The 25,467-nt window shown below is 31.3% G+C and overlaps 1 protein-coding gene across 1 annotated transcript in view; it reads left to right on the top strand.

The window, feature by feature from the left end:
• LOC130894451 (uncharacterized) overlaps nt 1–25,467 on the top strand; it is a 692,198-nt gene that overhangs the window by 90,866 nt on the left and 575,865 nt on the right. The gene's annotated exons all lie outside the window — the stretch shown is intronic.

Here is a 25,467-nt window from a genome sequence, read left to right as displayed (position 1 = left end):
AAATTGAATTATTTGAAATTTGATTTCTCGATGTCCGATTCTTGAATTGTATCATTAGTAGTAATCAAACATCCACTGTAATTACCTGATTTAGTAATAAAAGACTTTTTTTCGGTTCTTCAACCCGAAGAAACATTAACGTGGTAGATTTTTGAATAGAAATATTCCAGACTTGGTTGTGATACGTTTTCAGTTTCCCTTCATATAAATTTACACTACAGATCACAAGTTTTTGCCCACCTTATAATCCACTCTTAAAATTTCATTAAACACATTTCTCTTTTATATTATCAAGTGATTACGATAAGTTAATATTTGAAAATACCGAATTTTTTTATTATTTCCTAACCGTGAATTAATTATAACGGTGTTTATAATTGTAGTTTAGTCCTGTGAGTAGCAAAACCGTGCTGTGATCTATACTAGTAGGGACAAAATATACTTTTGTGAAGTTCGTAGATAAACTGAGATTTGTAAGTTTTAAAATTGATAAAACCAATTGAAATCCCTGCATTAATCGGAAGTTTTTTTAAATCTAGGCAAAAGAAGATGTAGAATTGTTATCGAATTAGAAATACCTCGATGTACCGTAGACTATAACGTGAAAAAATATATTTTCATCAGGAACTTTGAGTAGAAAAGACCCCAACACAATAAATGTGATTACTTTCTTCGGGGGTTTGATCACCCCCATTTAACAATCCAAAAACGTTCGATAGCCATCTATTTACAATTATTTAATACCTTCACTGTCTCATATAGTGTATCAAATTTGGTATTTTCAAGTTAAAGGGTTGCAAAGAAATTATTTTTTTTTCGAAATTTTGTGTCATTTTTTATGCTGACATCCTGTATAAAAATGATGACATGAGATGTGGATTTTGATAATAAACATTCTAGTTTATTCCCAAAACTTTTTAAGGAATGTTGTAATGCATTTTCCATTCATAACCTACAAATATATTGTATTTCTTCGTTTCTAATTCAGCCAGAATCATGTAGAATTTTTTCTACTCTGTAGAAATGGCCAAGGATAAATTCGAAAATCATTTTGTTTGTCAGGATGTGAAGCGAATAAAGAATGAAGCTCGTCCAGGGAACGGACCGGAGGAAATATTCTAAAAGTCTGTCAAGTCGAGCGGGTGCCGTTAATACGAAGAGGGTGTTCTACCGAGGAAAAGTTTGATTTAAAACTGAATTGATTGGAAACCTATTCCGAAATAGCAGTTGCACTGTCACGATAGAATGAAAAACGATCTCGGCTTTTAAGACTTCTAATTACGTTGACCTATTTAACTGTTAACTCATTATGAACTGTTTTTATTAAATGGAATCATCTGATGTACGAAGAGATTAACGAAGTTCCATAGAATTCATCTTAAACAGAAAATACAAACTTAACCCATAATTATTTATTATTTCCTCCCCTGGTACTAATACCAGCTTCCAATAGCTTTTCCATGGGTTGAATAAGTTCCATTAATTCCTCCGTTTTGATTCCAAGACATGTATAGTAAAAATTTTCAAAATTCTCGACGTTTCGGATACTATCTAGAGATGGATAGATGTAGGGTGGTTATTGGTTATTGGTAAGAAGTGATCTGATTCCTTGGTCTTAAATTATCTACTCCACGTAACGAATCACCCATTTTTTAGTTGATTAAAGACCTAAATCTGCCTACTCCTTGGATTTTCTTCGAGGAAATTTAAAAATGAAACAAGGAAATATGGAATAATTAAAATAGAAATAAGAGTTTATATGTTTACCATCCAGAGGACTATCGCTACTGGATTTGTGCTTTCACTGCTTACCAATGAACGTATAACCACCCTCACCACTCACCAACCCTTGAAAATGGCTTCAAAGCGAGAGAATTTTCTTAAATTCCAGCTCATAATCATCTATAAATTAATAGCATCAGTTTAAGTATCGTGATACCAGATTTCAATCTATCCTTTCCATCTATCCCTTTGTTGTGATAAAGTATAAAGAGTCTCGTAGTCTTGGTTGAGAGACTTGAGTAGGAACTCAAAACTTTCAGCTATGATACAGAGCAGAAACAGCAATATAGAACACTAAGAGGTCTGTTAACCTCCAATTTTTTGTTAAATTGAAAAAAACTCCAACTGAGTGCTATAGATTGTTGCCTATGGGGATAATTCTCTATGTTGTGAGCGTGTTTTTGAGTTTTGTAAGCCCTTTAGTAAAGGCCGAGAGAGCACTGAAGATAATCAGCGCCCAAATCGCACTATGACTATTTCAACTCTGGAAACAGTGACCAAAATCAACCAAATTGTACGTGCAGATAATCGAATTAGCATCTGGATAATTACCGATGCTGTAAACACCGATAAAGAAACGGTTAAAACGGTTAAAAATATTTTACACGAGGAATTACATATCAAAAAAGTCTGTGCGAAGTTGGTGCAAAAAAATTTGATTCCTTACCAAAGTTCTTGCTTCAACGGGTCTGCTCAGATTTTCTTGAAAGGTTAGAAAGGTTGGAAAAAGATCTGCTTTGAAAGGGATTCGATTTGAGTCGATGGAAGCGGGAAAGCAAAAAACGGTAGAGCTCCTAACCAAAGGAAAATTCCAGCACTGCTTCCATCAATGGAAAAACGTATGGAAAGGTATGTGTCGAGGAGAGGGGGGTATATTGAAAGGATGTACCAATCTCGAAATTGAACAAAAATTAAATTTGTTCATTATTGAATGGATGAATTATTAACCATGTAATGCCAAAAACATTGTTTTTATTATGAGTATGACGTAATAACGTTTCCAGTATTAGTTTCCAGTATAAACTTCCAGTATTAGTTTATAGTATTAGTTTCCAATGTTAGTTTCCGGTATTAGTTTCCAGTATAAACCTCCAGTATTACTTTATAGTATTAGTTTCCAGTATTAGTTTCCAGTATTGATTTCCGGTATTAGTTTCCAGTATTGGTTTCCGGTATTAGTTTCCAGTATAAACTTCTAGTATTAGTTTCCAGTATTAGTTTCCAGAATTGGTTTCCAATATTAGTTTCCAGTATAAACTTCCAGTATTATTAACCATGTAATGCCAAAAACATTGTTTTTATTATTAGTGGTAAAAAAAGTGTTTTTTCTATAAAATTATACAATAATCTGAAATTGCTGGTTGTCTGAGTATGACGTAAATAACTAAAACTATCAACAAGAAGTTTCCGAAGAAGATAAAAATATTTTTATAACTTAAACGAGGGGAAAACTGTGATAAAAATTATTATGCTTTTACGGCGTTTATCTCAATTATGGTAGCCGTTAACGTTTTATATAGTCTCAAATAGAATAAAACGACAATAATAACAATAAATAATTACATGTCAATAGTTTTAACGACGAAAAATGCCCAATTCTATGTCTATAAAAGATTATAAAATTTTAAATGGACAAAACTGGATCAATTATTCCTAGAAATTTAAGAAAACATCTAAAAATAAATGAAATCATTTTATGGTGGTCTTGGAAACAAAAATATTGATGCTGTTTGCATGCTGGAAGTTTTTAAAAGACTATGTGTGAAATTTTATGACATTTCGCTAAGTCATAAAAAAGTGACAGCCGTTTAAGTGAAGCTACTTTTGTTATTTTCAAAACAATGGATCATCACTAGAGAAGTCGTATGATCCACGCACAGATGGCGCTGCTTATGTCAAATCAATATGACGTTTAAGAAGCACCAACTTTTAAAAGAATATGTGTGAAATTTCATGACATTTCGTTAAGTCATAAAAAAGTGACAGCCGTTTAAGTAAAGCTACTTTTGTTATTTTCAAAACAATGGATCATCACTAGAGAAGTCGTATGATCCACGCACAGATGGCGCTGCTAATGTCAAATCAATATGACGTTTAAGAAGCACCAACTTTTAAAAGAATATGTGTGAAATTTCATGACATTTCGTTAAGTCATAAAAAAGTGACAGCCGTTTAAGTGAAGTTACTTTTGTTATTTTCAAAACAATGGATCATCACTAGAGAAGTCGTATGATCCACGCACAGATGGCGCTGCTAATGTCAAATCAATATGACGTTTAAGAAGCACCAACTTTTAAAAGAATATGTGTGAAATTTCATGACATTTCGTTAAGTCATAAAAAAGTGACAGCCGTTTAAGTAAAGCTACTTTTGTTATTTTCAAAACAATGGATCATCACTAGAGAAGTCGTATGATCCACGCACAGATGGCGCTGCTAATGTCAAATCAATATGACGTTTAAGAAGCACCAACTTTTAAAAGACTATGTGTGAAATTTCATGACATTTCGTTAAGTCATAAAAAAGTGACAGCCGTTTAAGTGAAGCTACTTTTGTTATTTTCAAAACAATGGATCATCACTAGAGAAGTCGTATGATCCACGCACAGATGGCGCTGCTAATGTCAAATCAATATGACGTTTAAGAAGCACCAACTTTTAAAAGAATATGTGTGAAATTTCATGACATTTCGTTAAGTCATAAAAAAGTGACAGCCGTTTAAGTAAAGCTACTTTTGTTATTTTCAAAACAATGGATCATCACTAGAGAAGTCGTATGATCCACGCACAGATGGCGCTGCTAATGTCAAATCAATATGACGTTTAAGAAGCACCAACTTTTAAAAGAATATGTGTGAAATTTCATGACATTTCGTTAAGTCATAAAAAAGTGACAGCCGTTTAAGTAAAGCTACTTTTGTTATTTTCAAAACAATGGATCATCACTAGAGAAGTCGTATGATCCACGCACAGATGGCGCTGCTAATGTCAAATCAATATGACGTTTAAGAAGCACCAACTTTTAAAAGAATATGTGTGAAATTTCATGACATTTCGTTAAGTCATAAAAAAGTGACAGCCGTTTAAGTAAAGCTACTTTTGTTATTTTCAAAACAATGGATCATCACTAGAGAAGTCGTATGATCCACGCACAGATGGCGCTGCTAATGTCAAATCAATATGACGTTTAAGAAGCACCAACTTTTAAAAGACTATGTGTGAAATTTCATGACATTTCGTTAAGTCATAAAAAAGTGACAGCCGTTTAAGTAAAGCTACTTTTGTTAGTTTCAAAACAATGGATCATCACTAGAGAAGTCGTATGATCCACGCACAGATGGCGCTGCTAATGTCAAATCAATATGACGTTTAAGAAGCACCAACTTTTAAAAGACTATGTGTGAAATTTCATGACATTTCGTTAAGTCATAAAAAAGTGACAGCCGTTTAAGTGAAGCTACTTTTGTTATTTTCAAAACAATGGATCATCACTAGAGAAGTCGTATGATCCACGCACAGATGGCGCTGCTAATGTCAAATCAATATGACGTTTAAGAAGCACCAACTTTTAAAAGAATATGTGTGAAATTTCATGACATTTCGTTAAGTCATAAAAAAGTGACAGCCGTTTAAGTGAAGCTACTTTTGTTAGTTTCCAAACAATCCTCTGGCGCATACAATATATTTAGAAAAAGCTTCCCAACGTGCGAGCAATTGGTGATGAATTTTTCCCGCTCCATTACGTTGTCTATTAGTCTCGGTTGAGTATGCGTGCGATTGCTGACTATTTAAATTGATCCTATAAGGACACGACAAATTTTGACATGTGAAAAGTAAACGCCAGATAGGACTCTACAATGTCCAACCAACAAGCAGCTCCCAAAAATGAAAGCGATAATAACGTGAAGAATCATTGTTTGTTATAATAGAAACCAGATTTGAGTCTCTTGAAGCTATGGAAAATATTGACACGAGTCTCGAACAAGCGGATACTTCTAGCAATATTTCAATCAAAAAGTTAAAGTATTTAGAAGGATTTAAAATAAAATCCACCATGTAAATCTCTCCAGCAGATTGTTTCCTTTGTTTAAACTCTTTCCAAAGGACTGAAGATAATTTATTTTTATTTTATCGATTTATCGTATTGATATATTTTGAGTCGTATATATATTTTCGATTCACATATTCGTCTTTCAACACTACGTATCAAAGTTAGAAAATATTTGAACTTCAATTTATGTCATCATATGTCATAAAAACAACAGTTGCTTAGATATTCAAAACCCAAAAACAATCGAAAATTTTTCTCTAAACTAAAATCTAAATACTTAAAAACAAAAGAAGAAATATTATATATTAAGTATTTTGTGATTACTATGACGCCATCTACCTACATAGGGCAGACATCTCATTATTTAGAAAATAGATTAAGAAGTCATCAATACGATAAAAAATATAAAACATTTAATTTTTATGAGGGAATCAAATACGAGAAAAAATCTTCTTTCTGATCATTTCCGTATTTGGAAAGTTTTATGTTTATGAATAACTAATTTATTAGAAATAGCAAATATTTCTGAAACTAATTTCGATCTTTTAGTATTATCTGGAGTGAAAATAGAAATGTATATTGAAGATGCTAAAAAAAACCTTTTGAAGTGATTGAGTTCACGGAAAAATTATCTTGAAAGGAATAGAAGTGTCAATTTCTTCTTCTTTTGACATTGACATTCAAATTTATTCTTTCATTTCTTCAATGATTCCCTCTGCAACCTAGTTTGGTTCTTCTAAAGAAACCTCAGTGATTTTTGCTACTTAAGTTTTCATTATATAACTTTTTCTACAACCGTGAGTAAAAAGTAAATAAAAAAACTAAAACAAAGCAAGAAACAGCTTCCCTTCGGGGCATTGCATCAATTTACAATAATACTAAAATTGATACAAGCTTATCACTCAAGCTCATATCTGCCCTAATTTCCCACAAGACATACCGTCACTGTCCTAAATACACTTTAATTTAATTTTCTTGACGTACGTGATCGAGGTAGTTCATTTAATTTTTGACTGTTGTACAATTATCAAGATCAAAACTTTCAATTTAATACGTTACCGGGATACACACACATCGCATGCTTAGCCTACTTCACTAACAACATTCCAAATTATGCATAAGGGTGTAGGACTTATTTTTAAAGGGTTTGCGTTTCGATTAAGACAACCCAATAACACAAAAAGTATCTAGAAAGAGGATTAAATTGAAAAAATAGTGTCATACTAAAATAATCTTTCAATACCAAAGATGTTTTATGGTTTCCTGTACTTGCTAGAGCAGTTGTGAGCTAGCAGAGCATAAATACATCTTTTAGAAAGCTACCAAGGGATACACAGTTATATTTATAGTTTAAGGATAAATATGTCTGATGGCGAAGAGAAAATGGAAATATTTTTGATCAGAAAAAGTTTAGATAGTATGTAGTTGTCCAAATAACCACCAGACAGTGTGGTTTTGATTATAACTGGAAGATTTTGATCTTCAACTATCAAACCATGGTTTTCATGGTCTTCAAACCATACTAGAGATTCTTCTGATTATATCATTGAAAGAAAGACAGAATATTGTAGCCATGTGAGATCTTCCAGTACAGTGAGATGGTCACCAAGTTATTTTAAGAAATTTTAGCGATGGAGGAAGCAACTAATCCCAAAGAAATCACTGCATGAAGTAACAGATCACCATTCTGTCTGTAAAATGGAGTCATAGATCTGTTGAATATTTGATGTATATTCCCAAGGTTTCTTCGACATTAAATATTCGTGGATCTATCTGGTTAGCACCATTTGGTACTCACTAATGAGCTCTTCTGCATATGATTATTTGTTTTTTTGTGGTTTCAGTGGGTGACTGACGTCTTAAAGTGTTGTGGTTACAGTCACTGTTCATTCTCATCGCAAAGCTCTATTCTCCTTGCTACGTTTTCTTCATTTCCGTTTTCCGGTTGTCTACAAGTTCTCGTAAATATTCGCTTCAGGTATTTTTGATTATAATTAGGTAATCTAGGTTTAAATCCTTCTCGTATCTCATTTCTCTTGTTTAATTGCATGTCTACATCTCTTTTATCAAGTTTTCTTTTGTTTCTTGTTCGTTTTTCTTGGAAATTACTTCATATTATCATATAAAAGTTGTTTTGTCATCTGCATATTTCTAATTTATTGTGATTAAAGAAATCGATTGTAAGGACGACCCTCTCTGGCCTATTTTTCTTGATCTATCATTATTCATGTCAACGTCTATCGGTAAAAAACATCCAAGTGCTGTCAATTTATTCAACGGCATAGCTATTAAGACTGAAATATGGAAGGGGAGGAGTCACACTTTTCATTTTCTTGATAAAGCCGCTTTCACACAAATTTGTCTTTGGGTATGACAAAAAAAAAGTTTCGTATCTGATTATAACTCTGAGATTTCCACGGCGATCTGATATATAATATGAACAAATCATTCATAATACAAGGGGGTCCTAGTATAAGTTTACTAAGCTTAGATGAATTTAGGTTAAACATTTATTTGTTATGAAGATTTGATAACTTTTTTTGGAAAAAAATAAACTTTAAGTGATTGATCTGGACAAACTTTTGGAATTTTGTGAAATAATAATGAGGCATTCAACTTTTTTTAATAATGTATCGTTTTTAGACGAATTTACGTTTAAGTTTAATTTACATATCAGGATTTCCAAAAAATTATTGTTTGTGTAGGAATCGTCGGAGAAAGATTTAATTTTTTTTCAGGAATTGTACATTTGAACTATATTTGGAACAACCAGAAATATTAGATTCCAGTATTGATTTCCAATGTTAGTTTCCAGTATTAATTTCCAGTATAAACTTCTAGTATTAGTTTCCAATGTTAGTTTCCGGTATTAGTTTCCAGTATTAGTTTCCAGTATTAGTTTATAGTATTAGTTTCCAGTATTGGTTTCCATTATTAGTTTATAGTATTAGATTCCAGTATTACTTTCCAGTATTGGTTTCCAGTATTAGTTTCCAGTATTTGTTTCCAATATTAGTTTCCAGTATAAATTTCCAGATTAGTTTATAGTGTTAGTTTCCAATGTTAGTTTCCGGTATTAGTTTCCAGTATTAGTTTCCAGTATTAGTTTCCAATATTAGTTTCCAGAATTAGTTTCCAGTATTAGTTTATAGTATTAGTTTCCAGTATTGGTTTCCAGTATTAGTTTCCAGTATAAACTTCCAGTATTAGTTTATAGTATTAGTTTCCAGTATTAGTTTATATTATTAGTTTCCAATATTAGTTTCCAGCATAAACTTCCAGAGTTAGTTTCCAGTATTAGTTTCCGGTATTATTTTTCAATATTAGTTTTCAGTATAAACTTCCAGTATTAGTTTCCAGAATTAGTTTCCGGTATTAGTTTCCAGTATTAGTTCCCAGTATTAGTTTCCAGTATTAGTTTCCGGTATTAGTTTCCAGTATTAGTTTCCAGTATTAGTTTCCAGTATTAGTTTCCAGTATTAGTTCCCAGTATTAGTTTCCGGTATTATTTTTCAATATTAGTTTTCAGTATAAACTTCCAGTATTAGTTTCCAGAATTAGTTTCCGGTATTAGTTTCCAGTATTAGTTCCCAGTATTAGTTTCCAGTATTAGTTTCCGGTATTAGTTTCCAGAATTAGTTTCCGGTATTAGTTTCCAGTATTAGTTCCCAGTATTAGTTTCCAGTATTAGTTTCCGGTATTAGTTTCCAGTATTGGTTTCCAGTATTAGTTTCCAGTATTTGTTTCCAATATTAGTTTCCAGTATAAACTTTCAGTATTAGTTTATAGTATTAGTTTCCAATGTTAGTTTCCAGTATTAGTTTCCAGTATAAATTTCCAGATTAGTTTATAGTGTTAGTTTCCAATGTTAGTTTCCGGTATTAGTTTCCAGTATTAGTTTCCAGTATTAGTTTCCAATATTAGTTTCCAGTATTAGTTTCCAATATTAGTTTCCAGAATTAGTTTCCAGTATTAGTTTATAGTATTAGTTTATAGTATTAGTTTCCAGTATTGGTTTCCAGTATTAGTTTCCAGTATAAACTTCCAGTATTAGTTTATAGTATTAGTTTCCAGTATTAGTTTATATTATTAGTTTCCAATATTAGTTTCCAGCATAAACTTCCAGAGTTAGTTTCCAGTATTAGTTTCCGGTATTATTTTTCAATATTAGTTTTCAGTATAAACTTCCAGTATTAGTTTCCAGAATTAGTTTCCGGTATTAGTTTCCAGTATTAGTTCCCAGTATTAGTTTCCAGTATTAGTTTCCGGTATTAGTTTCCAGTATTAGTTTCCAGTATTAGTTTCCAGTATTAGTTCCCAGTATTAGTTTCCAGTATTAGTTTCCAACAAGTGTTATTTTCGATACTAGTTTGAGGAAGGTGGATTGAAAGACGTGGATCAATAGAGTGGCCACCTAAATCACCTAATCTTACCTGCTTTCACAATTCTTATCCACAAGCTGGGATTCTGGACTTTTCTACTCAAATTCGATTTTACCTTCTAATTTCATCCAAGAATTTTCATTATTCGGTTCTCTTTCTACGAAGTTCTTCATTTTCTTCTATACCTCCGAATATTTTGTTGCACATTGCAAAAAATTATTTAATGTAATAGTCGTTTAAGAGCCGAAGCATTTTTCGTTTCGATTTTTACTATCTATTAATCGATTTTCACGAAAATTCTGTCTTTCGTTGAAATACTGGTTCAATTCTAGTTGAGAGGACTTGAACGGAATTGATTGTTTCCAAACGGGAGTAATTTAATCCCGTTCATTGACCACGTATCCGTAGAGGAGGCTCTGCATGTTATGTTAATTGAATAAAGTTAATATAGGCCGTATAAAATCGAATTATAGCATACCTAGCTGACTGATGTAGAAATATTTATTTCACCTTCTCATTTATCAACGAATGAATATACATTCTCATATAACCAGTAATATATTAAAAAGATAATCCTACTTGATTTATTACCTAAAATAATATCAGCTGTACGCCACTGGCATATCCAAAGTAAAATTATATTTATTGCAAATACTGTATCATGCTGTTTACAACACGTTAAAGTTTTATTTTAGGTTATAATTTTTTAAATTTATTTCTTGTATATGGTTCGAAGATGTTCCCAAAATTACCTGGTCTAACCTAGAGATGGCGCCATGTTGTTTAGTATGCATGCATACTGCATGATCGTCGAGCTAGCAGACATAGTAGGAATTTCCAAAAGTGCAGTACATCACATCTTAACTGGATAATTCGACATGAGAAAGATGTGCACGTTTGCTCGGAATGGAACAAAAACAGCGTCGTGAAGATGTTTCCATCGAGTGTTTTATAACCATGGGTAAAACGTGTGTCCATAATTTCACATCGGAAGCAAAAGAACAATCAAAACAATGGACTCAAAAGGGAAAACCGGCTCCAAAGAAAGTACAGGTCATTCCATTTGCAGGTAAGGTCAAAGCATCTGTTTCTGGGGATGCGTGTGGGATAATTTCCATTAACTATCTCGTAAAAAGAAAAACATGCACCCTATTCGCCAGATTTAGCCCTCTCGAATTATTTTTTGTTACTAAATTGATAGTAAATGATGGAATACTATGCACCTTCTTGGCAATTTATCGACTAGAAACCATTTTGAACCTTCTAAGGAGACTTCCAGCGCATGCACGTCTGGTGTTTCATTGAAGCATGAGCTTGAATGACGCAGTACATTAAGCTTCTTACAAACCTCTAAGTTATAATTCATAACTTAGAATGATATTCAAAAATCAATTTAGATCTCATAGAGGCACGTGTTGTTTCCAGTGTTTTTTCATCAAAAAGAATCTTTTTAGAGAGCTTAGGAAAAAATTTTATCTTTAACGACCACCCCACTATACATATTTAGGAAAAATCTAGAACCACGTTAAATGTATGATATAAAGTGACATTATTCATTTATCATATTTCAAATATGAGAAAGTGCGTTGTAATTACGGAAAATCGTTTTGCTTTTAAAGTCGATAGCTACAATACCATGACTATCTCAAAACATTTAGTCATCACTTCTCCAGTGGATAAAACAGCCTTCATCTTTTTCGGAACAGGTTTTTCTGTTGCAATCCACTGTCTTAACTGTTTTCCTCTTGTTTCAAAAGTGTAATGGGGGATCCAGGTGTGGATCAACGCAAAAAATCGAGTTGATTTTGCTTAAACTTGATTCACGCGTACTAAATTTTTCACTCAATATTCTATCTTGCTTAAATCTTGTCGTATTCACTGGAATCTGGATCTGTACATAAATTTATCAAAGCTGGAATGACAAGATATGATTATCAACAATCCCTGTCCAATTATTAACCTTTTGAGTTTGTTGTTTCGCGCTTTCCATCGTTCCATCTGCAAGCAAGATCATGGCGTGAAATTTACGTGCGATAATGTAAAAGTTCAAAGAGAAATTTTGAAGAGATCGACCATTCTTATTGATCACGGAAAGGAAAAATATTTGGAGCTAAAAGTTGTTATTTTTTTCCAAACTTTTTGTTTTTGTTGGGCCAGGTACTTCTTGGACCATCTTCGTATGGTATAGAATAGTTTTTTCAATAGAAAATCATAAGCATAAGCAAAAATCACATATTGCAAATGAATCCAGGTATGCAAATTCTTAAAGTTATCCTGCAACGCCAATAGAAAAAGAAATCCAGGAAGAAGACAAACATCGTTAATCAAGAACCTCCACACATTTATTTTGTATCTCCTTCTGTTATACTTTAAATGGTATGGAGGAACCGTCATAGGATGGAACTTTTATAATCTAATCTGCTATGTAAATATGCTGATTACCAAGAAGACATTTGGTAAATCCATATCTTAAACTTGTTTGAAATCAGATTTATTGACTATGATATTGCAAATTCCATTAATAGACTCATAATTATGCGGTATCTGCACACCAATTAATAACCTTTTGAGTTCATTGTTCGTGCTTTTCTCTCATCTAATGAGGATTTCGACCAGTAGCGGCAATTTTAGCAACTACCATGACTACCAAGCAAAAAATTACTTTCATAATAAAACATAACGTCTTCTAATTGGATAACATGTTATGAATAATTCGATCATCATCAAAATCGTGTTCCATGAGCTCCTTGATGTAATAACTAGCATCGATTGTACATATGTGGATTTTTCTGAAACTCAAGAACCAATTTTAGTTCAATTTCATTCCTTATCTGCTTTGTATTTATAGCGAGGTTGTAGCTTACAAAACAAGCCTCAAATATCTAAATACGTCACTGTTATAAAGCTTCAACGACCGGCATTTTCTCCCTAAACAAAGGATATTACATGTGAATTCTTTCTTAATTACCCTTTTTACAAGAAGCAATTTGATGGAATCTTGTTAAGAGCGAAAACGCAAGATTGGAAATAAGGAAAAAAGGAAATCTGACTAAGCAGGAAAATTCTTATTGTGAAAACTAAACTCTAGTCTGTTATTTTTTGTATTTTGACTTAATCCACGCGAATCTTCCATTGTTCCAAACAGTGCAGGAAGTCTTTTTCTGATAGTTCCTTCAGGACGCACGCTGCCTTTTATTTTACAGCTTCGACAGATTGAAGATTTGTTTCTTATTTCAGACACCAGATTTTGCATGTTAAAATTTGCCGCACGCAAATTCTACGAAAATCCGTTGAAATATTGCTACGACAAAATAAAAAAGCAGCTCTTATACAAACGAAGGCAACGGCTATACTGGTTTGTCAACATACACGATAGAAATCGCATTCGATTAATCTTCATACAATTGATAATCTGTAACTTTTGTATTTTCATTTATTTTATTTCATCATCCATTTAATCAACTGTCTCATTTTGATTTCAAATTTTGTATTCTCAAATCGTCTGTTACGAATTGAAGATGATGCTCATTGTAAGTCTTGTCAACCCCAATAAATCAATTCAATACTAAACTAATTACTGATATAAATCAATTTATCAAAGGGATTCAACTAGTTTTGACATTTGCTGAATTATTGAATCAAATAATGCAGCGATTGGGTGTACAGATGCAGCCTAATTATGAAATAGGCAAGTCTACTAATGGAATCTGATTTCAAGCAAGTTTAAGATATGGATTTAACAAATATCTTTCTGGTAATTAGCATATTTCACACTGTGAGTAACTCCATACTATTTTGAGTACAACAGAAGGAGATACAAAATAGATGTGCGTATTAGTAGTGGAGTTTCTTGATTAACCATGTTTGTCTTCTTCCTGGATCTCTTTTTCTATTGGACATGACTTGAAGAATTTGCATATCTGGATTCATTTGCAACTATTCTATACCATACGAAGATGGTCCAAGAAGTACCTGGCCCAACAGAAAACAAAAAGTTTGGAAAAAAATAACAACTTTTAGCTCCAAATATTTTTCCTATCCATGATCAATAAGAATGGTCGATCTCTTCAAAATTCCCATTAACTGCTGAAGTAATTGAAACTTTATTCATCAATTTTGACCATTGTAATAACGGATGTGTGAACTGGTGAAACAACACTTTCTTCTTAGCCAAAAGCAGCGGTTTTTGCTTGATCTCTTTGCCCAAACATTGCAATAAGTTCGCATTATACTCACCGTTGATAACTTTTACATTATCGCACGTAAATTTCACGCCATGATCTTGCTTGCAGATGGAACGATGGAAAGCGCGAAACAACAAACTCAAAAGGTTAATAATTGGACAGGGATTGTTGATAATCATATCTTGTCATTCCAGCTTTGATAAATTTATGTACAGATCCAGATTCCAGTGAATACGACAAGATTTAAGCAAGATAGAATATTGAGTGAAAAATTTAGTACGCGTGAATCAAGTTTAAGCAAAATCAACTCGATTTTTTGCGTTGATCCACACCTGGATCCCCCATTACACTTTTGAAACAAGAGGAAAACAGTTAAGACAGTGGATTGCAACAGAAAAACCTGTTCCGAAAAAGATGAAGGCTGTTTTATCCACTGGAGAAGTGATGACTAAATGTTTTGAGATAGTCATGGTATTGTAGCTATCGACTTTAAAAGCAAAACGATTTTCCATAAGTACAACGCACTTCCTCATATTTCAAGTTGAATAACATCAATTTATATCATAAATTAAACGTGGTTCTAGATTTTTCATAAATATGTATAGTGGGGTGGTCGTTAAAGATAAAATTTTTTCCTAAGCTCTCTAAAAAGATTCTTTTTGATGAAAAAACACTGGAAACAACACGTGCCTCTATGAGATCTAAATTGATTTTTGAATATCATTCTAAGTTATGAATTATAACTTAGAGGTTTGTAAGAAGCTTAATATACTGCGTCATTCAAGCTCATGCTTCAATGAAACACCAGACGTGCATGCGCTGGAAGTCTCCTTAGAATGTTCAAAATAGTTTCTAGTCGATAAATTGCCAAAAAGGTGCATGGCATTCCATCATTTACCATTTTGTTTTTGTTATTTTGGGTAAATAATATAATAAAAAAATTTGTTCCAAAATATTTTTCTTGAACGTTTATTATTTCTATTTGTAAACTGAGTTGTATCTTTCATAAAAAAATATTGAGTATGAGTATGAGTCCTAAAAGTACCTGTTACAACAAAGAAAACCGAAAAGTTCTGGAAAAAATAACAACTTTCAGCTACATACATTTTTTTCCAGCGTTGATGAATAAGAATCGACAAGCTTCTCAAAACAGCTATCAACTGCCGACATCATTTTGGAAAATTTTTGACCACCGAACAATTTTTTCAAGTTTAGGAACAACAAATAATTCGAGGGGGCTAAATCTGGCGACTAGGGTGCATGTTTTTCCCAATGGAAATTATCGCACGAGCGTCCCAAGAAACAGATGCTTTGACCTTTCCTGCAAATGGAAGAGTCTTTGTCTTCTTTCGAGCTGGTTTTTCTCTTTTCAGTCTATTGTTTTTAATTGCTCTTTATTTCGGGTGTGAAGTGATGGCTAGCGTACTCGTCGACGATCATCCAGTACCACTCTGTGGATTTTCTTCAGAATTTCTGGAGTCGTCACCTCATTTGGTCAACCATTACGATAGTGGTTTTCGTAGGTCGTACGGCCTCGTTTAAGCTCTACTATCCAATTTTTAACTGTTGAGAAATACTACAGAAAGCTTGCTTGAAGCTTTTAGTGAAGATATTTATAAATTAAAATAACGTTATATGTAATTTCCGTACCAGGTATGAATGAAGCTTCATGATTAGGTATGAGACGAAGTTACGTTGACGAAGTTTTAGATGGAAAACTGTTTAGCACCAGACTTGGCTCCCAGTGACAAAAAACTGAATGAAGAGGATTTCAGCTGTTTTCTACGACTCAGATAATCGATATTCGATAATCTAAACGAAGATTACATCGAAAAATAAACATGCGTTATTAAATACCAATAAACAAAGTAATTAATTGATTGGTTACCAAAAATATTAAAACATCATTAACGCTTACGATGCACATAATTACTGAGCAATGAATATGCAAATCACGTGATTACTTTTGTTAACTTAAACGCTAATAACTAAATTCCATGTCTATTGGTAATTAGAGACGTTGAATGAGAAGATTGAGTTCATAGTACAAAAAATTTTGAGCACGTTATTAATGATAGATGAGCCAATACGACAAAAATTCAGTTGGAGTAAGCAGGAAATACGAGGGTTGTTCAAATATAAACTGGAATTTTTGAATAAAGGCGCGAAAAATAAAGAGGCATTTGGCAGAATACGAGATAGATGTCGTCCTTCTATGAGTTGTTTCTTTGTATAATCCTCTTCGAAATATAAATTTTGTTCAAGTAAAAGCTCCTATATGCCAACACAATCAAGTTTTTCTTTTAACAAAGACTCAATAACATGCAAATCGCTTTACCTTTGGAATTGGATGCTTTTCATTTTGTTTACTTTCTAATTACTGTTTTAAATTTAAAACCGTATTTTTTTGAAAATATTTTCAGGTTTCGTACCGAATAAACTTCAAGGATAAACTTCCATTTCCACAAGAATACCTTGAGGATTTAGTATTAGAGGTATTAGAGATGATTTATCAGGTTTGATTTTTCAAAAATTCCCTTTCACTTCTCATCGTCACACCTTGGTATGCATTGTTTCTTGAACAGTATTTATTCTGGACACTCCTTGACTACAAAATCATTTAAAAACGATTAAAATCACTTTTTGAGCCTCTGTTGATAGATATTGTCGTTTCTTCTCAATTATTTGGCCTCTATATTTGCAAATCGACTTTTTGGTGGTTTATCTTGAAGCAACAGTTGCCACAGTTATCAATACACCGCATAGTTCACAATTAATTACCGACTGTAAACCGGAAAACTTACTAAAAGTACAAGGAATCAATTTTTTGTGTATTGTCGTTGTTTATTTATACTTTTGAATGATTCACTGATTCTGAGAATTAGAAATTGTAATACAAGACATGGACAAGTTGTTTACTATTCAGTTTGCAGTGGGGTTTAGTGAGGTAAGGGGGTGGCTTTGCTCGAATTTTCGAGTGTCTTAATGAGGTAGATTCTGTCCAGAGTATCAGTTGCCCCAAAAAAAATTTGTAATAGATAGAGACTCGAGAACAATTCATGGAAATTGAGTTTTATGAGATGAAATAAATCTACAAACTGAATTTTTCTTCAAATTTTGCCAAAACAACTTTGGAATTTTCAATGTTTAGTTTATTCCATAAAAAACTGTACGTTCTAAACCGAATATGGTATCATATAATTATCAAGGAACGAATTTGAATATCGTGCTAAACGAATTTCGAAACAGACATTCCAATACCATAAAAATGTTAATGTATTCCCGTTACTTTAGCTGAATTTTCAACGGGCCTCGTTTAAAATAACTAAACGGGGTGTAGAACATATTCTAGTACCCTTCTAAACCCCTTTCAACTAACAGTAAACTAATTTGCGAAACGACCGTAACACATTTGGTTTGCTAATACCGGCGAAATGTCCCAAACTGGACTCGCGTTATTTTAAATATGGCAAACGCGGAATAAGGTTTTAATTAACGGACTGTATAAACAGCCAAATATGTACGGAATTGAACGGGGATCGTTTCAACTTTTTGTTATACATGATACCATTCTTCTTTTATCTATTCTTTCCACTATTTTCGGTCTTTCGTTACTTTTTTCATTTGCTGTATTGTTTTCTTCTGCTACATGTTCTAAATAAGTTTCCTTGGATCTTCTTTTCGTTATTTTCTTATGTATGAAACTATCAAAACTATTACGACAATTGCATCTCGATTTGTAAAAATTCTTCCGAAGAAACTGGGTCTGTTATCAAAGATTTGAACAAACACTTTTGACCTCGACCCAGCCGAACTTAACAACTTCAAAATTATTTCTAAAAGAATCAGTGTCTTCGGCAGACCTGTAGATTGATTTGGGCTAGAGCAAACCATACTCAGCATTCAAACCAAGACTTGCTGCAACGATGAGTTATCAACCAAGTTATTTTTGAATTTTCCAGAAGTGATGATTAAAGTTTTATCTTCTCCAATGAACGAATTCATGCACTAATGACGCTACGTTTTCTATTTTCAATGTCTATACCTCACTTAACAATTAATTTTATACTGCTTCAGTTTTTAGTGATTTCGCAAATGCCTTCGATTGTTTTGATCATGAAATTCTGATTAACGAAAGTTTTGAGCTCAGTTCCTTTTTGTTATTCATTAATGATGTCCCGTTAATGGTAAATTCACTTTATTCGCAGATCTAGGGTGGAGCTTAACATTCTACCATAGATCTGATCAAGTTCTGGTCTGACGTGAACGGTCTCTGTTTAAATACTTAGAAAACTTGTTTTATATTTTTATATTATCCTTAACCATCCTTGTTTTGTCTGTCATTTTTTTTTAATTGTATTATCTCTAGTTGTTTCACTATTTTACTCTGTGTCTTTTTGATTATTACCCATGTCTCACTAGCTTTGTTTCTTCCATTCTCAAGTCTTTCTATTTTCTCGATTGTATCTACTAACTATTATTTCCTTATCGTCTATTTTTACCAGTTTTAGATTTCTGTAACCAATTATTGTCTCCAGTTTATAGTTCGTCTCTTTCATTATTTTTATTATCCTAACCATGGAAAGTATGAATAGATGAGAGCTCAAATTATTAATTTCTCTATTTCAAACTCCTCATCCATTTCCTCATCAAAGTATTTCATTTGGTAATATACTTTTTTTATGTAGTATCATCAATTTATTTTCTTGCAAGTCTCTGAGTAGCTTATTTGCGTTCCATGCTGATTGGAAAATCTTCACTAGCCATCCTTTATAATGATGAAATTACTAAGAACTCTATATAACGTAAAGTCAACGGTTTTTGACGAAGATGTTAACGACATTAATGATTATAAACCTTATATAAACTTTATAGGATGGATTGAAATTCTATTTATCGATTTTTTTGGTATATCTACTTCTTCAATTGCTTAATGTCGTTTTTTGGAGTTTACTCCTTAAGAATCGATTTGCATATACAAGCGGCCCGGTATGAGAAAAATGTGAGGAGTAAAATCTATCGATGAATGACCTCGTTACGTTTTTGGTGCGCATCCTATGATGCGCAACTTTCTAATTTGTTAGTTTCAACATACTTATATTGCTGTTATTGTGAAGTTTCATTATCATTGTGTACCGCTAAAGTGAACTGAAAGTATTTTCAAATAACTATGGCAGAAAAAGGTGTAGATGATATTGCCGGAACATCTAACAAACACGTGGTTGCAAGGTACGTTATAATTCATGTATTATATGTATGGGCATGTGCAATTTGTATTTATTAAATATTTTAATAATTATCGATGTAGTTCATATAAATATTTATTTGAAAACAACACATAAAATTAGATAATCAACCCAATATGGATTATCGAGCGCATCCACATAAAATATAAAATTTCTAACCTAATCAAAAATTAATTTTTTTGTCGATGTCTATAAATTCTTCCACGTTATTATGATTTATTTTATAAATAATTTTTAAATATTAACAACTGTAGTCAATAATTCGATAATATTATCAGAAAAATCGACAATATTTTTTCATTATAATAATGTTTTTATATAATTTTCTTCCGAAAAGTTATTTTTTAGCTTATTTAATTTTTGTTAATTATTAAGATAATATTATATTTTAAATAAAAAATTAATTATAATAATTTAAAAAAAATGTTTATAAAAACCTTTTTTTATCAATTTTCGGTCAAAGTCGGTTAAAATTTTTATAATTATGCATTTATAAGTTTTCTAATTTTTTTTTATATTTTTTGACTAGGAAAAAATCTAAACCTCCAAAAACTCCAGCCGAGAGACAGCGAGCTTACAGATTAAAAAAAAAATTAATGAAGGAAGCCCAAAATATTCTGGCAATCACCAATTTTTTTTAAGTTGAATAAACTCTTTTTGCGTCTGGTTAGACTATCGAACTTAAGGAGTAAACTCCAGTCGTGTGTCAGAGATGACACACACAATTTTTTTTTGTGTGTATTAAGTTGTGAAACCAATTAAAATCGATGTTTTTGTTTTCTTTTCGTTTGCGGTAATCTACGATTTATCTTTTCGTTAGCAGACAACGTGTTATATCAAATTATTCATAAATTTTCATAAAGTACAGTATTAATCATATTACTACCCTTTAAAAACCACCAAATGAGTCACCGACACTAGTCCTACTATCCCCTCATCGTCGGCATTTACATTTTTATGCTAATTTTGCCACACTCGAAAAATAATGACATACGAAAAATCTTTTTCACTTCCCTAGTGCCGTGTGTTTCCCTTATACACGTTAAGGCTTTTTATACCAGCAGGACGTATCAAAATGTTTATTCAGTGTGGTACAATCGAGGTTAACCTGAAAAGTCTTCGATTCAATCAATCAATCTTTCAGATTTATTGATTGTTATAAATTTTATACACATGTTTTCATAATCTACAAAAACCTTCTGATGTTCAATAGTTAGTTATTTTTATATTGAAAAACCAAAAAAACTTAAAAATCTTAAGCCCCTGACACTGGTCTAGTGTAGTGATATTAAATCAGCTTCCGAATAACAGTGAACGTGATTTTTTCCCTGCTTGTAGTTCTATTATCCTTTTTCTTGTCTCATATTTTAAAAGGGATCCAAAAAGAAACGAAAAGCAAAACTATAACGTATAATCTTTGGAGAATGAGTAGGTGGAATAGAATTTTATAAAGTTATAAATATTAAACGGGTTTCTTAAATTTTAAACTGAATCTATTCTATTTTCTTTTCTTTATGAGTCACAATTATGGGATTTAAATTTAAGTGTAAGAAATTTACGTAATTTGGTATTTTCTTAAAGATATTTATTTGTGGTTTTTCTTTTCGATATATCGTAGTACGAATTTGCCTACCAACGAATGCACCCTCGTTTGTAAGGGGTGAAAATCTATAGTATAAATTAAGCTTACGGCAGACTTGTATGTGGATGTGCAGTGTTGATTTGGATAAGGGAAACAGAGATGGGAATTAATGGAAATGGTGTGAATGTATGTTTGAAGGTTAATAAAAATGTTTATAAAATCATTTATTGGTCATTCTAGACAAACCCATTACTTATATCTATACATTTGTCATTTCAGTGGATCAGAGCCGTCCAAACATCTTTTGGAAACTTCTGATCTCAATTATTTCAAATACATTTCTAGAAGATGCTGAAAATAGTCTCCACCCTCTACTGAGTAAACCAATAATACGAGGGCTGTTACTTAAGTTTTCAGACAAATAAAAACAAATATCCATAACTGGATATGATTGTATATCATAAATTCGATGTTTTGACTGTTCAAAAACGTTTTTCTTTGAACTGATGTGTCGGATTAAGTCAGCACGGGGCCTGTAGCAAATTCTGGATCCCTTGGTTTGTTCCAAGGTAGATGAGAGAATAAATTATACCATTTTTTGAAATAAACTCCCGATATTTGTTATTACTTTTCATAAATCAAGTTTGCTGTTTAAACTTTGATTGATAAAATATTTTACGTACGTAATTTTAAATATTTATCACCAAATTCAAATATATATTTGTGTTAATAAATGTACAACTAGACTAACAGGGTTTATTTTGCATAAGTTCTTGATATTGCCGTTTTGTATTCAAATGTTGATTCTTACTTGTATGCGTGAACTATCTTTGATGTCCAATATTTTTGAACTAGCCCACCGAGACAGGCGTTAGTGTGCGGGGCTTCTCAATTCGCAGGCCCGTTAGCATTTGCTACGTGGCTAATCCGGCACTGATTATAGAATACGTATTATGTAAAAACTTAGTTGAAGAGTAAATTTATATAAAATATCATTAATTGTAGGCGTTTCAAATTTTAGTCTACTGTTTTCGATGTTATCTTAAAGATTAATTTGTTATCAGATGATATTTTTGAGAATTCTCATTCAAGGAACGGTAATTTTTTATTATATATATATACAGTAATGAGTGAAATAATTTGTTGTTAAGTAACCGAATACCCTCCATCTCTAGTGACTGAAAAGACTGTTCGTTAGTGGTTCGGATTACAAGTACACCCTAATTGCTGGTTCAGAGGAAAGGAAATGTGATAGGAATTTTTGCTTTTCCTGTTTGCCGTATTAAGGATTCAGGATGTAGGGTTAATGACTACTAACAAAGTTTTTGTTTAAAGTGTACGTGGTTTTAACAATACACAAAAGCCACTTGTTAATTATTTTTTATCCCTATCATAGTGTTTTCTCTCCAAAGAAATATTTTAATACCCTCGATGAATATAATTTTTTCGTGTTTTCAAATCGTCTTTATTTTAGGTCTTTTTTGGTTTAAAACCATTTTCGGGCCATAAAAAATCTTTGAATATATCTAAAAAATAAAAAAAAATATTTTAAAATAGAAGAGACTTCGATTTAAGATGATTTAGAAACATCAACATTTTAAAATGACTAAGAAATGAAAAATTGAAGAAATAAATTTTTCATGTTTCCAAATCGTCTTGATTTTAGGTCTTTTTTGGTTTAAAACCACTTTCTGGCTATAAAAAATCTTTGAATATATCTAAAAAATAAAAAAAAATATTCTAGAACCGAAGAGACTTCGATTCAAGACGATCCAGAAACATCAACATTTTAAAATGACTAAGAAATGAAAAATTGAAGAAATAAATTTTTCATGTTTCCAAATCGTCTTGATTTTAGGTCTTTTTTGGTTTAAAACCACTTTCAGGCTATAAAAAATCTTTGAATATATCTAAAAAATAAAAAAAAATATTCTAGAACCGAAGAGACTTCGATTCAAGACGATCCAGAAACATCAACATTTTAAAATGACTAAGAAATGAAAAATTGAAGAAATAAATTTTTCATGTTTCCAAATCGTCTTGATTTTAGGTCTTTTTTGGTTTAAAACCACTTTCTGGCTATAAAAAATCTTTGAATATATCTAAAAAATAAAAAAAAATATTCTAGAACCGAAGAGACTTCGATTTAAGATGATTTAGAAACATCAACATTTTAAAATGACTAAGAAATGAAAAATTGAAGAAATAAATTTTTCATGTTTCCAAATCGTCTTGATTTTAGGTCTTTTTTGGTTTAAAACCACTTTCTGGCTATAAAAAATCTTTGAATATATCTAAAAAATAAAAAAAAATATTCTAGAACCGAAGAGACTTCGATTTAAGATGATTTAGAAACATCAACATTTTAAAATGACTAAGAAATGAAAAATTGAAGAAATGAATTTTTCATGTTTCCAAATCGTCTTGATTTTAGGTCTTTTTTGGTTTAAAACCACTTTCTGGCTATAAAAAATCTTTGAATATATCTAAAAAATAAAAAAAAATATTTTAGAACCGAAGAGACTTCGATTCAAGATGATCCAGAAACATCAACATTTTAAAATGACTAAGAAATGAAAAATTGAAGAAATAAATTTTTCATGTTTCCAAATCGTCTTGATTTTAGGTCTTTTTTGGTTTAAAACCACTTTCAGGCTATAAAAAATCTTTGAATATATCTAAAAAATAAAAAAAAATATTCTAGAACCGAAGAGACTTCGATTCAAGACGATCCAGAAACATCAACATTTTAAAATGACTAAGAAATGAAAAATTGAAGAAATAAATTTTTCATGTTTCCAAATCGTCTTGATTTTAGGTCTTTTTTGGTTTAAAACCACTTTCAGGCTATAAAAAATCTTTGAATATATCTAAAAAATAAGAAAAAATATTCTAGAACCGAAGAGACTTCGATTCAAGACGATCCAGAAACATCAACATTTTAAAATGACTAAGAAATGAAAAATTGAAGAAATAAATTTTTCATGTTTCCAAATCGTCTTGATTTTAGGTCTTTTTTGGTTTAAAACCACTTTCAGGCTATAAAAAATCTTTGAATATATCTAAAAAATAAAAAAAAATATTCTAGAACCGAAGAGACTTCGATTCAAGACGATCCAGAAACATCAACATTTTAAAATGACTAAGAAATGAAAAATTGAAGAAATAAATTTTTCATGTTTCCAAATCGTCTTGATTTTAGGTCTTTTTTGGTTTAAAACCACTTTCAGGCTATAAAAAATCTTTGAATATATCTAAAAAATAAAAAAAAATATTTTAGAACCGAAGAGACTTCGATTCAAGACGATCCAGAAACATCAACATTTTAAAATGACTAAGAAATGAAAAATTGAAGAAATAAATTTTTCATGTTTCCAAATCGTCTTGATTTTAGGTCTTTTTTGGTTTAAAACCACTTTCAGGCTATAAAAAATCTTTGAATATATCTAAAAAATAAGAAAAAATATTCTAGAACCGAAGAGACTTCGATTCAAGACGATCCAGAAACATCAACATTTTAAAATGACTAAGAAATGAAAAATTGAAGAAATAAATTTTTCATGTTTCCAAATCGTCTTGATTTTAGGTCTTTTTTGGTTTAAAACCACTTTCAGGCTATAAAAAATCTTTGAATATATCTAAAAAATAAGAAAAAATATTCTAGAACCGAAGAGACTTCGATTCAAGACGATCCAGAAACATCAACATTTTAAAATGACTAAGAAATGAAAAATTGAAGAAATAAATTTTTCATGTTTCCAAATCGTCTTGATTTTAGGTCTTTTTTGGTTTAAAACCACTTTCAGGCTATAAAAAATCTTTGAATATATCTAAAAAATAAAAAAAAATATTTTAGAACCGAAGAGACTTCGATTCAAGACGATCCAGAAACATCAACATTTTAAAATGACTAAGAAATGAAAAATTGAAGAAATAAATTTTTCATGTTTCCAAATCGTCTTGATTTTAGGTCTTTTTTGGTTTAAAACCACTTTCAGGCTATAAAAAATCTTTGAATATATCTAAAAAATAAGAAAAAATATTCTAGAACCGAAGAGACTTCGATTCAAGACGATCCAGAAACATCAACATTTTAAAATGACTAAGAAATGAAAAATTGAAGAAATAAATTTTTCATGTTTCCAAATCGTCTTGATTTTAGGTCTTTTTTGGTTTAAAACCACTTTCAGGCTATAAAAAATCTTTGAATATATCTAAAAAATAAAAAAAAATATTTTAGA

This window comes from Diorhabda carinulata, chromosome 5 (genome assembly GCF_026250575.1).
Source record: "Diorhabda carinulata isolate Delta chromosome 5, icDioCari1.1, whole genome shotgun sequence".
Classification (NCBI taxonomy): domain Eukaryota; kingdom Metazoa; phylum Arthropoda; class Insecta; order Coleoptera; family Chrysomelidae; genus Diorhabda; species Diorhabda carinulata.
Note: the sequence above shows the minus strand (reverse complement) of the source record. Positions and strands in the feature narration are given on the sequence as shown.